We start from the raw sequence: 15,230 nt of genomic DNA, 5'->3' as shown, positions 1-15,230 counted from the left end.
CAATTTTCCTTTGAACCTCAAGTTGCTCTAAAAAATACAGTCAAAAATAAAAAACAATGAGCTTGGAGAAAATATTCACAATACATTTATGGGCAAATGACTTATGTTCAAAATATTGATTCAATAAAATCAATAACAAAAAGAAAAACACATACACCCCAATAAACAAAGCTTGAATAAACATTTTACAAAAAAGATAAGTGAATGGTCAATAAACACATGAAAAGATATCCAACATCATTAGACATCTGGGAAATGCAGAATAAAACTGCAATGAAATATCATTCCATCACTACCAAAAAGGTAAAAAACAAACAAAGAACCAGACAAATAGTGACTGAATACTGCCAAAGCTATAGAACAAGCAAAACTCTCCTAAACTGCTAGTGGGGGGTTAATAATATAACCACTCTGCACAATGTTTTGGTAATTTCTTTAAAAAATCTAACCAGCATCTATCTATCTTATGAATTAGGTGTTCTATTTCCGAAAGATATAAAAGTCAACAAAAAGACTTACACAAGAGTGTTCATCCAATTTAGATCACAGTAACAAAAACTGGTAATAACCCAATTGTGTATCAACTGGAAAGTGTATAAACAAAGTGCCATGTGTCTGTGTGCGTTATAATGAAGTTACATTACTCAGTTATTTTATTTGACACATGCTGACGACATCAACAACAGAACTCTTGCAAAGGCTTGCTAGTCACATGACTTTATGTTAAGACATGTTAAGTGACAGAAGCCAGACACAAATGAATACACAACTGTTTAATTCTTTTTATACGTGAAGATCAGAAATAACTAAAACTAATCTCCAAAGACAGCAAAAGGAAAAGTGTTTGTCCGAAAGAGAGTACTGTTGGGGATTTAGTGGAAGGTGGCATAAGGAAACTTTCTGGGTTGATGAAAATACTCTATATGTAGGTAGAAGTGATAGATATACTTTTATATAAATTTCACAAACTGTATTCTTAATTCTTAAACTGTACATTCACTCTCTGTAAATTTTGTCTCAAATAATTAATAGCTGTGTGTATGTATATATTTATTTATTTATTTATTTTATATTTCTATAATTATCTCTGTATGTGTAGATACAGAGGTATATTTACACACAGATATATATATATGTATAATATAGGTCACATATATACTATACATAGGTATAGATACAGATGTAGATACAGATATAAATACAGATATATGTGAGTATAAATGCTATGAAAAGGCCTTTCATTACAACTATTCTCTATGTATATATATATGTATACATACATGTGTGTCCAGTAGTGAAGTAGACTAAAAGAGTATGACTATGACCAAGTCATTACCTATAATTTCTTAACTGTGTAAGAACTTGGGTAATGATACTACCAGACCACAAAGTTCACATACAGACTTCATGACAAGGACTGCCTATCTCTGGGGATTGGGGACTTGGAGCTAAGTGATTGAATGAGACTTTGAATTCTATTCCTTGGAAGAGGTAAGTATGTTCTAAGAGTGAAAGAAAGTAAAAAGTTACTTTTTTACTTGGCCAGAAGATGGCCAGATGGCCAGAAGATAAAATTTTGAAGGAGACAGTACTAGGTAGTCACCCAATCTCTTTCCCTTTTTCTCCTGTGCGTGCCATTAGACAACAGTTCCCAGAAACTTTATTTTTTTTGTTAGTTGGGACCACGTGGCTGGGATCTGACCAATGGAATATGGATGGAAGTGTGACATCTTTTTAATGAAGGCCCCTAACATCTCCCTGTGATTCTCGATATTTTGTAGTTGATCTCGCTGGCTGCAGATAATCCAGCACAGATTCTGAGGCTCCAGAAATAGCAAAGCCATACAGTGGAGGTGCCATGAGTCTGAATGAGTGACCGGGTGAAGTGTTACTCCAGCGATTCCAGGATCTACACTGGACTAGGAATTGAACGTGAAATAGACTTTTATTATTCATTTTGGAAGTTCATATGCCAGTAACTATTTTAAGAAAGTGACCAATTTTACATTTCAGTTTTATCTTTGCTTTTTATTAGGATTCATGAGCCCCTTGTAGAAGATAGAATTCCCTGCTAAAAATTGTCTAGCCTTTTAGGTATGAGAGAAGAAAAATTGTGATAAAAGTTATATACATACATATATAGCTGACTATATTTATACCTTATATATTGTTGACTATATGTATACATTATATCTGTAAACTCAATATAGTTATGTGAGGATACACATACTCATATATAGCTTGTGTTTTGTTCTTCATGAAAACAAACTAATATCACAATTATTTCTTTCTTTATTTCTCATAATCAATACTATCATATGTCTCATATAAAATCAACATTTGACACAAAAATCAATACTACCTGAAAAACCAAATATTTGTTTTATTTTTTTAATTTTTTTTTGTTTTAAATTGTACAAAAAATGGAGAGTCTATAAAAGTGAAATTCCCACCGAAGACTATGTCTTAGTGACTTTCTAGGTACCACTTAGTGTTATTTTTTTTCTCAGATTTAATTGTATAAAACTCTCACCAATTCCCCATATTCCAACCGACTTCTATTATGGAAAGAGGTCATCAAAAGCAGCTTTTACTACCACCACCATCACCATATAATTTTTGAGACATCAGTTTTCTTACTGCCCTGATTTTTTACATCAAAATTAAGCTGAATTACTAATGCATGTAACTATCATACACTTCTGAGTTTACAAAAACACTCAGTGTCATCTCTATAGGAGCCCCTAGGAATAATGCCAAATCCAAAGAAATTATGGGAATCCTACTTACTTAGTGTCCTATTTAGTGACAAGTAGTTTTTTGAGAAGACTCCCAAATGTGACAACCTTACATTGCCACTCAAATGGAGATGTGTTTCCAGATAATATACGGAAGCTCCTTTGGAGAAACGCATCAACTGCAAAATTGCCTCTGTGTCATCTTAGTACTACAGTCATGTGTGCAGTTATGGAATTCCGCGCCATAGGACACGGTGCATACGTCCTACCCTACTGCAATATGGTAAAAGTCTTAGGAGAAAGAGCTGTTGAGCCAGAGGTTTGGTAAAAGTGGCAGAGTGGCTTCAGTTCATCTTGTGAAGAAGCTCTAGGCCTTCTGAGATTTGTACCAATACATTTTAGTGAAAACTCCAGGGAACGTGTCTTACACCTACTTCTCCCTTCATGGCAAGGAATGAAGCGTGTGAGTAGCCAAAATATCCATGGGCGAAAAAAAACAAGCACAAATGATGCCAAAATTTTAATTAGTCTGCTTGGATCGTGCTGTTTGAAATATAGTGACCACATTAGCTGATTTTGTGTTCATATTCTAACATTTATAAGAGGTCAACAATTGGACGTATTTAAGGTTAAAGAAGAAAAACTCTGATGTCCAAGTATATATACGACCATTTATATCTGCTGGTGGCGTGTATGACAGCCAGTGAGATCCACTCTGTGGTTGATTTTGACAGCTTACGCCCTTCAGTCTACATTCCATTTCATGTAGGAATAATCCAGTTCATTTAGACATTGGTCTCCAACAAAAACGCATATGTGAAACTCTAGATGAAAAGGAAACACAATATTAGAATAAAAAGAGAGCATTTTCCATCGACCCATTTGGATTAATCTCAGGAAAATAACAAAGAAAGCATAAGCTCTCATCAAAGTATGCTACTGCTATGAGGTGCACTCAGCATGGAGAGCTAGACTAAGAGATTTTGAGGAGAGAAAAGACATCAGACGGTTAAAGAAAACAAAAAGAAAGACATTTCAAACTGATTTTTAAAAATCTCCTTCAAATCCATGATTTCTTTTTTTTTTTTTTTTTTTTTTTTAAGATTTCATTTATTTGACAGAGAGAGATACAGCGAGAGAGGGAACACAAGCAGGGTGAGTGGGAGAGGGAGAAGCAGGCTCCCCACTGAACAGGGAGCTCGATGCAGGGCTCGATCCCAAGACCCTGGGATCAGGACCCGAGCAGAAGGCAGATGCTTAACGACCGAGCCACCCAGGCGCCCCATAAAATCCATGATTTCTGTAAGAGCAATAACATTTGTCTTCGTCCTCCTCTTCCTCATTGCCTTTAACAATTTTCCTAACAGAAGAATTGAAAAATTTTTCAAATTAAATGCTCTCTGGAAAAGTATTGAAAGTTAGAGGAAAGAAATTGTAATTCACGTTAAAAAATAGGCATCGTTTTTCCTGAGTAATCTATGCCTGAATATCACCATCTGAAATAAACCATAGGATTTGCTTTAAAAAACAGGGTACTTGGTTGTAATGTTCTATTCCTTCTAATCATCTCCAATTCAGAAAACTTCTAATTTTCTTTTTTGGACATTTTGAACTATAGAAGATTATCTTCCAAACATATATTCTTAAGAAAACAGCCAGTGTAAAGAAATAAAAATGTGAAATATGACAAAAGAATATGTTGGCACTGTGACCTATATAAATATTTCAAATGAGAGGGAAATTATACTGGGGTCCATCCTTCAACACAGTGGCATATACCAAACTTAAATCATTTCCCAAACATTTTCCTATCATTCAGATTAAATCCAGAGAATACCAGAAACGACATCGCTCTGTACGCAACCCTGGCAAACTAAAGTGGAAAAAATGGGTGACTTACTCAGATAAATGTGGCCCAGGAGGCTATTTATAATGAGAAAAAGTTAGATATTTGGTCTGTATTACCCATGGGACTGCAGATATCAATTGAGCCCACTAAAGAGTCACACCGTCCTCCTGTTGTCTAGGCCAAGTTCTAAATGGTACGACTGGACTGGGACTGGCTGCTTTGGCTCAGAGCTGGTAGAAAGTTTGACTTTTTTCACACAAGGCCAAAGAAGTCAATAGGAAGTATATGACATCACTGCATAATACGTAAGAGAGGGAATGCATAACTCACACACGCGACAGCTCTGGATGACCCTCACTGCTATCACCTGATGGCCGGCAGGGGCCTAACTTGAATATGAGTAGGACAGTGAAAATCATACACAGTGAAGATCCCACGGACTGAGCACAAAACATTTAGCACCACGCTTAGCACGTGTTTCTCTTTCATTTCTTCCCTCCCGCTCCCCTTCCTCCTCCTCTTTCTAATTTTGGTTTAAGTGAAGCTACTCTCAGAAAGGATGCTTGTATAGAGGGTTTCAATTTAGGAAGCACATTAATAAAGTGAACAAAGCTAAGTGAAAGGAAAACATCATGATTATTTTAATAGATTATAAAATAACTTACACAAAATTTCTCATGCAGTCTCACATTAAAAAATAAAGTAAATCTGAAGTAGGAGGGAAAAAAGTGTGCAAGGCAATGCGACATCAGATTTTCACAGCAACGTGTAATTTATATGAAAGAGAGAATTGCTGGTGGCATGCCTAGTATGCACAGTATATTTTGTCCCATTACATATTCATGATTTCAAAGTTAGCTGTTTGACAAGGTAATGAGTCCGTAATAGGCAATCTCTTTCTTTTCTTGAAACCACTATTTCAAGTCTCCACCATCCTCTTTGAGATTACTTCTATTCAACATTTCCTACCCACTCTAAGCAGATGGCACTGCCTGTTTCTTTATAAAGGAAATAGGAGCTTCTACGTGGGAATTCTCTCCAGTTCTGTCTTAATCTGAATGTACGCCCATAATCCCATTTTTTTTAATCTTCTGTGAATAATATCACATTTGCATTCTTTCCAGGAAATTTTTCCACCTAGGACCTTTATTATATCGCAAACCAATTGCTCTTTACTCCTCTCTTCCCCCTACTTACACGCATTCTATCATTCCCCTTCTCTTTACACGCAATCTCTCACTCTCAATGTAACTCACTCCTTTCACTATACCCAAGCTCCCCAGAAGAAGAGCTGATATTTACTTATTATATTTTCTCACCTTTTCCAAGCACTTAAATCTCATTTCTAGATTTATAACTGAAACAACTTCTACCATGGTTGGCAATGATGTGGTAGTGCCAAAATTAATTAGATATCTTAGTTCATGCAACTGGACAATCAGTCTTTCTTGGCTCCTAGAACATCACTTCTTTGATTGCTCTATTCCAAAGGCTTTTGTCTGATGAGGTGCCTGACGTCTGAATATTTGTGTTTTATTGCAGGAAGTAGGAGTGGAAGTGTCAGGGTAGACAATGGCTTAAATCTCTAGATACTAAGCTCTGCCAGGCTTTCACAAAAGATAATGGTAAAATATTCATTTCCAGGGCCATGTGGAAACCCTTCTGAGCACGACAATATTTCAGGACCCACCAATTACAAACCTGCATGTATACACTGTCCCTGCTGAATCCCATCTTCTTATTGTTTTAGTGACAATCTTCACCAATGATCACTCTCTCCTTCCTGACTCCAGATGTACATATTGATTTGTCTACTCTATATCCCTCTGACTCCAATGGGTACCTCAAAATCAATATGTGAAATGAAGCCAGAACGTCCTCTCCTTTCCCTTTCCTGACCCCTAAAATGTGATTATCTTGCTAATTTTCATCTCTCAATGAAAAATACCATAATCCAAACATTCCCTCAAGTAAGAGACGTGGAAGTGACTTTTAGTTACTTTCAGTGATTATTTAACAAAGATTTATTTATTTATTTATTTATTTATTTATTTATTTATTTATGGGGGGGAAGGCAAGCAGAGGGAGAGGGAGGAGAGAAGCAGACTCCCTGCTAAGCACAGAGCCTGACACAGACTTGATCCCAGAACCCTGAGATCCTGACCTGAGCCAAAATTAAGAGTCAGATGCTCAACCAACCAAGCCACCCTGGGTTCCCTACTTTAGTGATTTTTAGTGATTTCTTTCCTCTATATCTAAATCCCCATTTTCAAATTGTCCAGCAAATCTAGTTGATATTCTCTTTTCTATATTTTACTTATTCTCTTTACCATCGCTACCATTGATAGCCCCCCCACGAACCCCGCCCCCTCCACACACACCCAGGCTTCATATTTTTACACCAAAAGTCTTATTAGGACTATTAGTTACTAATATTCACTAATATTGCTACCATCAAATACAATTTTCACATTGTCATAATAATATTCCTCAGTGCAAATCTTATGACATATGCCTGATTAAAATCCTTGGTGATGGGGTGCCAGGATGGCTTAGTCGGTTAAGTGTCTGCCTTTGGCTCAGGTCATGATCTCGGGTTCCTGGGATCAAGCCCCATGTCGGGCTCCCTGCTTGGGTGGGGAGTCTGCTTCTTCCTTTCTCCCTGCCTCTCTCTCTTCCTCCTGCTCATGATCTCTCTCTTGCTCTCTCTCAAATAAATACATGAAATCTTTTTAAAAAATTCTTGATGGCTCCTTATTCCAAACTGTAAGTTATTTTGTATATATTGTATACCTATTTTAACCTATTTTTCCCTGTAATATCCCTGAACAATATCATCTGACCCTGTACTATGTAAAAAGATAAATGTTCTGTGTTTATTTTTCTTTTCATCTTTGCTATCGTTATATTTGGAAGTGGTTTTTATATATGAACAATGAATTAAATGCATAGGAAATTCTTATTTACAACTGTGTATTTCTCCACAAACCACATTGTTATCTTTCATTTAACATTGTGAAGAAGAATATTAAACCCTTATTGATGTTTTATTATTTGTAACATGTTTTATCTAGATGCTTAAATTTTTAATTCCTCAAAATGAAAATTTGATTCTCTTCATGGTATATGGGGTCTGGTTTTTCATTTTTTGTTTTTGCTTAACTGTAGTAAGCAACTCGAGTCTATGTTTTTAACCCAATAAAATATTTTTAAATTATGTCTTGGATACTTGTTTCCTTTGTAGTTTTTGTTTCTTCTTGAAGTAAATTTTATTTTAATTTACTCTTTCTTCCATATATATTCTCTCTACTTATTTTCATCATATTCATCCACATTCTCTGCACTACAGCAGGCTATCTTGACTTATTCTTTACATCAGTGTTTAATTTCCTCTTTTTCACTTCTGTTCCCTACTTCCTCCAAAGTGGTATTAACTCCGCCACTGAATTTTTTTATTAATTTGCAATCCTTTATTTAGTTCAACCTTTTAATCTGACATTTTATCTTTGAAACACATCTGTTTTGTGTTTGTTTTTCACTTGTTTTATATCTAAGTAGTCACTTCTATATTTATAGCTACTCTTTGATACAGACACAATGCATGTCTTCTTGCTTCTTTTCTGTTTTTAAAGATTTATTTATTTATTTATTTATTTGAGAGAGAGAGCATGAGTGGAAGGGACAGAGGGAGAGGGAGAGGGAGAGAGAATCCCAAGCAGACCCCACACTGAGCACTGAGCCCAATGTGGGTCTCGATATCAAGACCCTGAGATCAGGACCTGAGCAGAAACGAAGAGTCAGAAGCTTAACCCACTGCATCACCCAGGTGCCCCCTTGCATTTTATTGTATATATGAGGCACTTTTATAAAATTGTATTTTGCAACTTACAAAATACTATTTTTGCAAATATACCACACCTTAGGTCATCAGCATGTAAGAACTTTGTTTCTCCCTTGTGCAGTATTTTTTCAATGTCATCTTATTTTTTATCACTTTAATAATTCTTAGATGATGAAAACTCTATTTAGTTGGCTTTTGCCCAAACAATCTGTACTTTTTTTTTTTAAGATTTTATTTATTTATTTTTATGACAGAAAGAGAACAAACATGAGCAGAGGGAGGGACAGAGAGAGAAGCAGACTCCCATCTGAGTGGGGAGCCCAATGCAGGACTCAATCCCAGGACCCTGGGATCATGACCTGAGCTGAAGGCAGATGCTTAACTGACTGAGCCACCCAGGCGCCCCAATCTGTACTTTTTAAGCTAATGCTATTACTCTCACCTCCTCTATGAGGAATAGTCAAATTGCCTTCACTCTGCCCAATTAACCCTGTGTAGTAGGAATTAAACCAATAATTACATAAGTTCAATATAAATTTCCCCTAATTATTCCTTGATATGCAGAATTAATGGATAACATGACAATTCAGTCTTGGATTTTTGATAATATCATCAATTGGCTCTTTGTCTTTCAGGTCCAATCTTTTATTTTATTTGAGCTTCTGAAATGGACGTATCCAGAGAGTAATAAATCACATATTTATTCAACATCAAAGACACTATGGTAAAGCATTGTTTTTTTCAGATTTTTATTTATTTATTTGACAGAGAGAGACAGCCAGAGAGAAAGGGAACACAAGAAGGGGGAGTGGGAGAGGAAGAAGCAGGCTCCTAGCGGAGGAGCCTGATGTGGGGCTCGATCCCAGAACGCCGGGATCATGCCCTGGGCCGAAGGCAGACGCTTAACGACTGAGCCACACAGGCACCTCTATGGTAAAGCATTTTTGACACCATATCTCTATATGTCTCTTTCTACTCAAGCCACTATTTTAGCAGTGAAAATCACACAATATTTGAAAAATAAGTTATGTGTCCTTTATAAGATACATTATTATTTTAAGGTACATCTATTTCTTTGTTTTCATAAATACTATGATAGAATGTTGAGAAATACTATATCAAGATTGCTAATTAATTGGGCGCCTGGGTGGCACAGCGGTTAAGCGCCTGCCTTCGGCTCGGGGCATGATCCCGGCGTTCCGGGATCAAGCCCCACATTAGGCTCCTCCGCTATGAGCCCGCTTCTTCCTCTCCCACTCCCCCTGCTTGTGTTCCCTCTCTCGCTGGCTGTCTCTATCTCTGTCAAATAAATAAATAAAATCTTAAAAAAAAAAAAAAGATTGCTAATTAAGCACATTTTTTTCTTCTTAAATATTTGATAATAAAATGAATATAAGAATTTCAGTTCTATATATGAAAGTTTACAAAGCTTTATAAAATTCCATTAGCTCAATTTGAAAACAAAAGCAGACATTCATTCATTCAGCAAATGTAATTTCATGTTTTTGACAAAATATTCATGCTTTCCTTTTAATCACTTATTCATACATTTGACACTGTCGGGACGGAAGAGGAAAATGGTCTTTAGTATAAGCACAGAGTATCACCTTTCTCAGTAAAATTAAAAATGTCTGCTAAATTCTAAAGACCGTGCAATTAAAGATGCCTAATGCATTGGCAGACAGTTCATCTTCTGATTATTTCAAATGTCCAAACTTTGCCTAGGTATGTCTTCGATATAACTAGTATGGTGAAATTATTGCCCTTTAAAGATCTCTATATGAAAGAAAAATTCAGTAAGTTTTAAGTTCCAGAATTTGTAGAACACGATAGTTTGATAACACGATAGTTTGCCACTTCCTGCCCACGATCCTTTAAGCTAAGAGGATTCCCGTAAATTGAAATTAAAACAATAGCAGTTTCTATCATGTCATGTTGTTTTGTGCTTTCTTTTCATCAGTACTATGGAATAATTGTGTTCAATATGAATAATAAATCTGTCCTATGTGTTTTCAAATGTTTGCCATGCATTCAGTTTTGATTTTTCAATACTGTTTTTAGCTGCACCATTATCCAAGCTTGACTAAATATAATGTCTTTTGACACTAAAACTACAGGTAAGGTGTTGGTAATATAATTGTAATGCTAATACTTACACTACATGTATTGCTGTATTATAGTCAGTAATAAAAGCATGTTGAAGTGTTGTGAAAACTCCTCATGCCTGCATTATGTTATGATCTTTGATAACCTTTATTTCTAGATGAAAGTAGTTTACAATACTGTATCAGCTATAATGAGCACCAATAAACAAGCTGCTTTGCCAAGGGCGAATATAATTCCAAGCAATAAAATTGAATCTATGACACTGTATCTTCTATTCTTCATTTCAGATTCATTAACTATTATGGAGATCAATCTCTTTGACACAGTACATTTCTAACCACATTTATGCCAGAATATGTACTCATTAGCATGTTTGAACTCCAAAGCTAAAATGACAGGGTTTCCCCCTTGCTTTGTCACATTACACATAATTTGAAAAGCAAGCCTTGAGCATTCTGACACGCACGTTGTTTAGGATACATTTCTTCTCTCTGTACACATGCATACATTTATGCACATTCTGTACATTTTTTGATTCATGTTATACAAATGGAAAAAATGACGTTATTTATAAAACTTCAAAAAATTTAGGTAAACACAATGCTCTGAATAAACTCTCTTTAAATAGCAGTGTTTAACAACACTAATATATTTTTTGTTTCCAAATCTAATTGTCAATTAACTTGCACAAATGTGGATAGATAGATAGATAGGTAGATATAGAATAAATTACTGGACTTATTGCCTAAAGGTGTTGCTATTGACATCCTCCTGGAAAGGTCATTTATTAAAATTTATAAGGTTTCTTATAAGTGCAGTCACCCAGTTATGATCTTTACAGCTCCAACATTATTTCCTTGACATAACATGTCACAATACATTTAATAATAAAGAACAAAGAAAGAATAAAATATCACCTAGGACATGTTGACATCGATCAAGAAATATATTCCCAGGCAATTAAAACTACCAAATTCCCTTTTTCTCCCTCTATAGATTGTATTAAAGTTTTAAATGTCTGTTTTTTATAAAAATAATGAATACATAAACGGGAATGGTTCCCCTATCATCCCAGCCTTTCATTGTAATGGGATGGAGCTAATGTTCAACACCTCCTAAGAAGAGAGAGAATGGCAGTTGTCAGGAGGAGGAGGTAAGCAAGCATCGCTTGAACTCGTGGGCAGTGGGAGAAAAGACAGAAGAAAGACTACTTGAGAAAAGCCTTGTTTTGCAAACCAAGAAGTTTATTTGGTATTTTCGTCTCAACAGTATAAATCCATATAAGTGATTTGCTCTGGGAAGTGACATGATGGTTTTATTTAAAAAAAAAAAAGAGAAAGAAAAAAATCTGGCAACGGTGTATAGGGGTGGTGGATATTGGCAAGGAGATTAGTAAGGCAGCTGTTGCCTGATCTCAGAGACTGACTTTTAAGTGAAGTGAAAGTTAGGAAAGGATGCCTAGTGTTAAATATTTTAAAAGGGGGAGAAATTATCAAGGGATTTACATTTGATAATGTCGATGCTTTTGATACATGTTGATACTTTTTATTAGAAAAGTGGCAGGAAGTTTAGACTTAAATTTAGTCCTAGACCTGTGACATATTAGCTGTATTAGTATATTAAGTTAGAAACTCTGTCTTGGGGGAGGCTGAGCGGCTCAGTTGGTTAAGCGTCTGCCTTTGGCTCAGGTCATGATCTCAGGGTCCGAGGATCGAGTCCTGCATTGGGCTTTCTGCTCGGTGGGGAGCCTGCTTCTCCCTCTCCCTCTGCAGCTCCCTCTGCTTGTGTGCTTGCTCTCTCTCACTCTCTGTGTCAAATAAATACATAAAATTAAAAAAAAAAAGAAACTGTTTTAATTTTTAATACTTAAGGTAGATTCTAATTCATGCATTCTATTTCTCCACTCTAGATCCAACATTACACTAGCCAAAATTTGGGACCCTCAGGGACTAATGGAACTGTACTGACTTGATCAGATATTATTGTTACTATTCAAAGAAGTCCCCACTACCCGGTAGGATTCAGATCATGAGTCAGTTACGTATTTGTTTCCCCATTGCACTGAATCTATTAAACCCGATAAGAGTTGCATTGTCAGTGCAGTATAACTGTTTTACTTGTACATCTACTCACTTAATTCACATAATAACTCTTCAAGGCATGTCGGTCAGCTGTTCTCAATCCATTAGGAAGTTACCCTTCATAATCACAGAGTCGAGATGTCCCTATGAAGGGTAACTAAGTTGGTGAGCTGCTTCTCGCTAGGGATAGACCTATTAAGTTGTCAAGAGTAAACATTTCACCATTAGGAGTGCCAGAAATAGAAGAGAAAATATTATTTAGTTCCATATCAGAAACAATCCCTTTCCTTTATCATGCTGCATGTTCAGAGAAAGCAAGCCATGGCACTCTCATCGGTTTCAAAAGTGGCTTAAATATGATCAGGACAGAGGAACAAAAGACTATTCAAAAAAGACTATTCTGTCAGAAACAAAAGTGATAACAAAATGACTCGTAAATATATGATACCAATTTCAGGGACACAATAAATGCTATAAATACTTCTGATTGGATAAAGTAGGAATTGTGGCTAAAATAAATATAATCTCAGTCACCAAACCATGTAATAGTTTACACTGAGCATCACCTCTGAGGTATGGAAGGTGTTTCTTGGAATTAGAACAGTATTTTACAATTAAATAATGCTCTGCAGGTACAAAATGATTTTATAGGATCTTATTTTATTTGATCCCCCTCATTCTTTCAAATAGATGATGTCATTGGTGACATTATTTTGAAAATTATAAAACTGAATATCAAAAAGTGTTAATGAATTTGCCCTGGGTGTATGACTCACAAACATATCTATTGCTTTAAATCCTGGAGCTTCCCTACTGAAATGACCCGCCTATTAATGATATGTCCATATGGGGTTGGAATTGGAATAGGCTGAGAAATCATTACAGTTGGACAAAAATGGAGCTTAGGGAAATTAAGCAATTTGTCCAAATTTAAATATCAAGTTATTATCAACCTCAGATTAGGATTTAATTTAACTGATTTCTACTTTCAGAATAGCTTTAGGGCAAATAAAATAAAATGTTGCTTTATAAGTCAGTAACAAACTTAGAATTCGTTTAACTAAAGAGCTATAGATACAGATAATTATCTATCTATCTATCTATCTATCTCATTCGTAAATGACCAAGCCACTAAGTATAACAAGGCATATAAGAAGTATCCTAGTACCACCTCAATGTTTTAAACTTGACCTCTAAAAGGGCAAAATGTTTCATGTAAAATGTACATTTTGTAGCTGTTAGAAAGAACTTGGTTAGATAGGTTAGCATGTGGCATTTATTGTATTAAATAATTAGCATAAAGCTGACAAAGGGTATTAGTTGGATATAAATATTTAATTGCAAAATTAAATTACTTATACATGCCAAAATTTCAAAAATAAATAATGAAACCTTGCTTTGTTAAGAAGTCTTACAATCAACTAATAGGCTTATACAAGAAAGATCCAGTGACACCAGAAACCAAACAATAATTTGCTTACAAAATCTCTGGTGAGTGTACTTGTCAGCAGGAACACCAATCATGTACAAGGTCATTACACTGTTTCCATTAGGTTAAATGCACCAATTAGTAGTTTCTTTCAAATTGAACTACAGGGAAATAGAACTAGAAACTTCTAGCAAGTTGGAGGTTTATAAGATTGTGTTAAATGTCAAGTGTCTTTTTTTAGCTCCTGCCCCCACTGCCCATGTTCAGCTTCAGTTGTTTCCCCTTTGTTTTTGGTTTTGTTTAGTTTTCTAGCAAATGAAATATCTTATAATTTCTTATAAATAAATATCTTATAATATACCAGGTGTAGTATGAAGAGAACTTTGTTAATCAAACATGTCTGCCTTTTCTATGTTGCGCGTGATTTCTCCCTGAAGGTGGAAGCTGGGGGTAGGAAGACAAAGGGCCTGAATGCTGACTTTGGAAGGAGAAACTGTGCATGTGCTGCCTGGTCTCACACTCTTTCTTTCCCTGATGAGTTTGCTGACCACGGAAAGCATGGAATCTAATCCTGGAGTTCAGTACTACGAAGTCCTTTCTTACACAGAAAAAGCTATATTCTCAATACCAACTTTATCAATGATAAAAGTAATATCCTTGTCCTTAACAGCTTTAATTAACAGATTTCTCAATTAGATGAGTACTCATATTAAAAAAAAAAAAGGACAGTATTTATTGGGCCCTTTAAACACATATTTGCTGCATTGATCTGTGTGCTTCTGGAAATAGACATAGAAGGTAGAATTTATGGAACGAAATATAAATGGAGTAGTTGAGGTTTTTCATGTGACTAAGGCCTTGAACTAGGGTATGTTATCAGGAAGCTTTGATGTTAATAGTTTATGTAGGCCTACACTGGGTCATGGGACTGAATTTGCTTTATGAAAGCAGCTCATTCACTATTGCTGTTTAGGTGAATGGCTTTAAACCTTAGCTCACATGTGATATTGACCTTGTCAGTTCACTGCAGCTTATGCCAGCCTTTTCACTGGAAAGAAACCAAATTCATGAAAAGAGGGGTATACCTGATGGTCCCAGTGCAAAGCTGCAGGGATCAACAAAGGTATGAAATCACTCATGTCTCAGGTAAAGGTACAGCTGCCTTATGGACCTTAGCACGTTCGAT

Source organism: Ursus maritimus, unplaced genomic scaffold, assembly GCF_017311325.1.
Source record: "Ursus maritimus isolate PB19 unplaced genomic scaffold, ASM1731132v1 scaffold_10, whole genome shotgun sequence".
Classification (NCBI taxonomy): domain Eukaryota; kingdom Metazoa; phylum Chordata; class Mammalia; order Carnivora; family Ursidae; genus Ursus; species Ursus maritimus.
Note: the sequence above shows the minus strand (reverse complement) of the source record.